This window comes from Plectropomus leopardus, chromosome 5 (assembly GCF_008729295.1).
Source record: "Plectropomus leopardus isolate mb chromosome 5, YSFRI_Pleo_2.0, whole genome shotgun sequence".
Taxonomy (NCBI): domain Eukaryota; kingdom Metazoa; phylum Chordata; class Actinopteri; order Perciformes; family Serranidae; genus Plectropomus; species Plectropomus leopardus.
In genome coordinates this window covers 22742851-22747047 of record NC_056467.1, presented here as the reverse complement: position 1 = coordinate 22747047, position 4197 = coordinate 22742851, and the positions used below count along the sequence as shown (strand labels likewise).

The 4197-nt window shown below is 44.7% G+C and overlaps 1 pseudogene; it reads right to left on the bottom strand.

Moving 5' to 3' along the window:
• Positions 1–236: 236 nt before the first annotated feature.
• Positions 237–1697, bottom strand: LOC121943452 (annotated as a pseudogene).
• Positions 1698–4197: the final 2500 nt, after the last annotated feature.

The window sequence follows — 4197 nt, the reverse complement described above, 5'->3', positions numbered from 1 at the left end:
TCAGCTGGTTGCATTCTGCCATCCTTACCACTAGATGCCACTAAATTCCCCTAAATCCTACACACTGCTCCTTTAAATCCTAGTTTAACCTTTGTATTATATACTATTTTCTTATTCAATGGGCCCTGTCAAGAAAAGTCCAAGTGATAATAATGCTTCAAAGACACATTTGGATACGCTGGGACACGTCATTAGTGATTTTTTTGAGGTCACAGGGTGCTTAGGGTCTTTCAGCATCATACAACCTCGCTCAGGTGACCCAGCCAAGGTTGATCAGACACTGGCTTGTATCCCACCAGCACTGGCCCAGGGATCACTCCTCTTGGGCCAAAGTCCTTGGAGTCCGGTAAGAGTATACCCTCTTTGCTGACCTTCTTCTCCATGGTTACCACCATTAACACGGATACCTCATATACCATAAGAGGCTAGAGGACTCAAAGTAAGATGCCGTGTTGTCTATTCAGGCCTTATACCGGCCCGCAAGGCCAGACTTCTCGACGGTGGTAAGCCAAGACTCAAGCTCCTTGATGGTGTTTTGGATGGCTTTTGCATCCCTGAGCCTGCAGTCAAAGACTTTGCCAAGGCTCTTGACTGGTTTCTCGGTGATGGATGGGATTGCAATACCATCCACCTGGAGGCAAAACTTGTCCACCATTTTCCCCTTCTTTAGCACCATGAACCTGGACTTGGCAGGCTTGAAACTCATCCTTTCCCAGGATAGGAGTTTTTCCAGGCCCTGGAGTATCCACTGACCTCTTGGCACTGATGGTGTGGTGACAGTAACATCGTCCATAAAGGCTCTGTTGGATGTCACATTTGGACAGGGGGCCTCTGCACTCAACCTCTGCTGCCTTAACCGCGATGCTCATGGTGAGGGCAAAGGGTAACTGAGATAGTGCAACCAGTTATAATCCCTTTTTCAAGCCGATGCCATTCTGATGTTGAGCTCCCAGCAGTGACTCTAAGCCTGAACTTCCCGTAGTAGTTCAGGATGAGGTCTTTGATCTTACTGGGTACATAGTGACGATCCAGGGTTGTCTCAATGAGTTTGTGGGAAATGGAGCCATATGGATTGGCCAGGTCAAGCCAAAGCGCCACATGGTCTCCCTTCCCTTCGCAAGCCTCCCTGACGAGCTGTGTGACAACTCCAGTGTGTTCTGTGCCACTCTGCTCTGCGCAGGGTCACAAGCCTCTTCCTTATTATGTGACGAAGCTCAGCAAGTGGTGGTTTCTCCTCCTCAGTTGCTCTCTAGAACTGCCTAGGAAGAGCTCAGGGCTCTTGCCGGAGCAGGTGGATCTGTTCTGCCCTTTGGTTCATGGTGTAACTTGGTCTGCTGATCTTACCCTCTTCAACACCAAACCTCGCTGTAGAAAAACTGATGATGATGGTGGTCATCGCCTGCAGCTGTTTGTCTGCGTCGCCCTCTGCTGAGGCCACGATAATTCTCGCCTCATAGTCATTGAACTGGTGCCAGACTCTATGCTGGCTTGCTGCTGGCCACTTGATCCGCTGCTGCTGGACAATGCTGCCTGGACCCAGAGAATTTAGTGCTTGGAGGCTCTAGGCACTGTGTAGTATCTCTGCGCCGGGCTCCTCCTATGTCTCACTAGAAGTGACTTCTTTGTGCTGCGTTGCGCTCTAAGCCTAACGGATTTTAAGCCAGCGCTCATTCTTGCAAACCTTTCTGCAAATGCATTTTGCAGTTGTTGTCGCTAATCCAAGATCGTCATCACTGGGTCCATCCTATTGGGGATCATACCCCTCGGGCTCCCCTGGGGGTATGACTCTGGGTGAATCTGTAGCTTGCTGGGGTTCTTCCTCTAATGAGTAATATAGTCCATAATACATTTCAATCAGTAATAATTCATTCATTATAAATGTGTACAACAGTATCTTGAATTTGCTCTTCACTCCAAAGCAATCCAAATGTATTTGTACAACATTTATCTCACAGTTAATTGGTTGACTAACAGCAGTCACAATATCAAAGCAAGCCACATTAGCTATGTTGTTGTTGTTGTTGTTGTAGCTGAATTAAGTACAGTCATTTAGAATAGTTTGTGATGAGGATGCAGTTGCATTCATGGACAGAGTTATTGGAAAAGAATAAATATTCTACCTCCCTCTTGGTGTTGGATTTTCTTACAAATGAGCACAAACATCCTGCTTTGGCCTGAGTCATTCTCAAAAGGCTACAGACCTAAAAAAAAAAAAAAAAAACATGGCTGTGTGTCTCCCCACATTTCCTGTGTTTTGACAGTTCCTACAAAGTTTTCACTGCTCACTCTGTGCACATGAGTGAGCCTGAAGTGTGGCCGTATAAGTGAATGTTGTAAAACCTTTCACCCGTGATGATTACTGGGCCATAAGAGCCAGTTTTGATGTTCAGATCTTCCTTCCGTTGGCGAGTTTGTCACTCCTTATAATATTTGGCACATGCTAATCTTTGACATGAGACAATGCCAGAGAGAAGGGACTCTGGGGCAAAGATAAGAAAATCACCCACTCAGACTCTTGTTCTTCAGGCACTGTCAAATGTAGCACTGCAGTATGTTAACTAGCATAAAATATATGTTTACACACAAACAGTTTTGTGTTATTACTGCATCTAAGTGAAGCCCATGTTGGAAATTAAACAGTTCACATCCTCAATTATCCAATCTGCCAGAATGATTGACAGAAATGGTACAATTAAACTCAATTCACACACACTCCTGAAATAGCGAGTAATGTCCTCCAGGTTCACGCTTCAAAAGACTTTTTAAATAAATCCAGTAAATCTAACTTCATAGTGCTTCTGATTGACAGTGGCATGTTTTTATTTCTCTTTTAGTTTGTGTGACAAGCTGTCTAATTATTAGTTCAAGAAAAGCCAAATGCTACCAACAAACGCACCGATTGAAGTTGACATAAAGTCACCAGAAAGCAATCCAGCAAAACAGATATTAGTCAATTAAAAATCAAACTTACAAGCAAAGAAGGATTTATGAGAAAACATTAACCAGCATATAGTATGCGCCTGAGAAGACTCACAGTGTTCTCCAGAAAATAGATGAAATATTACAGGAAACTAACAGTGTGCTGATGAGGTGCTGCTAAAGTGAATATAACATTGTTCCATTTAATTCCGAGCAGATGCATGTCAGTGCCAGTCGGGGAGTTAATAGCATAATTTGAATTACATTGTGTGATCCCCTATCACAATCCCCGAAAGGTCAAAAAGGAAAAAAATGTCCCTGAAATCTTACACCCAGGCCGCTTGAGAGAGCCTTATCACAGTCGCCTCAGTTCTGTAAATTATAAAATGTAAATTAAATTACAGTCATGCTATAACCCATGCTGTTTGAGAGTAATTGAGATTTAGACCTTCCTCTGAAAAAGGCCAGATATAGCTGTACAGTAAAACCCTGTGCAGAAGCTCTGCAGTGACCCATCAGAGGTGGTAAAGAGGGATATATAGAAGAATGTCATGACCCAGATGTAGGGCAGTGCAAGAAGGGAATGAAAATAAAAAAGCTTAAACTTGAAAACTAAACCCCTAGTTTCCTCCTGAAAACGATGGTGCAGCTGCACGCAAATAAAAGCACTGAATCTGCCAACCACACTCTTAAACTTTCAAGGTGATACCTGATTCTTTGTATCAGCAGGAAACTGTTGCCAAGGGAACAGAATTACTTGACTGTTGATAAAGAATGTCAGGCAATCAAGTGGGAGCTGGAGGCGCTGAAGCACGCTCTGATAGGGCGGCACCTCCACCTCGTCTCTGAACAGGGATGTGTGTGGAAACCTGACAATCCATCAGCTCCTCCATGGATACTGGTCGGATTCACTGCGATCATCACAGCCCCGCTGTTGTGTACATGTCTCTATCCAAGCACGACTGCTGCGGCAGACGCAATGTAAAGCAAAAGGCATTAATAATGACAGTCTTTAGCTGACAAAAATAGACCTTGGAAGGTCACCCGCGAGGCAGAGCCAGTTTTACAGAGAGAGGCAGCTCACAAATATCAGTGTGTGATTCTCTGAAGGCTTCAGCCGAACAGCCCGTTAAACCAAAGATCTATAACTTGACATTTTTCGTTTCCCTTTCTACAGCCCTGTTGGCTGCTCTGTTTCAGGGGAGGGCTGTCAAATCTGCGCGCGCACACACACACACACACACACACACACACACACACACACACACACACACACAC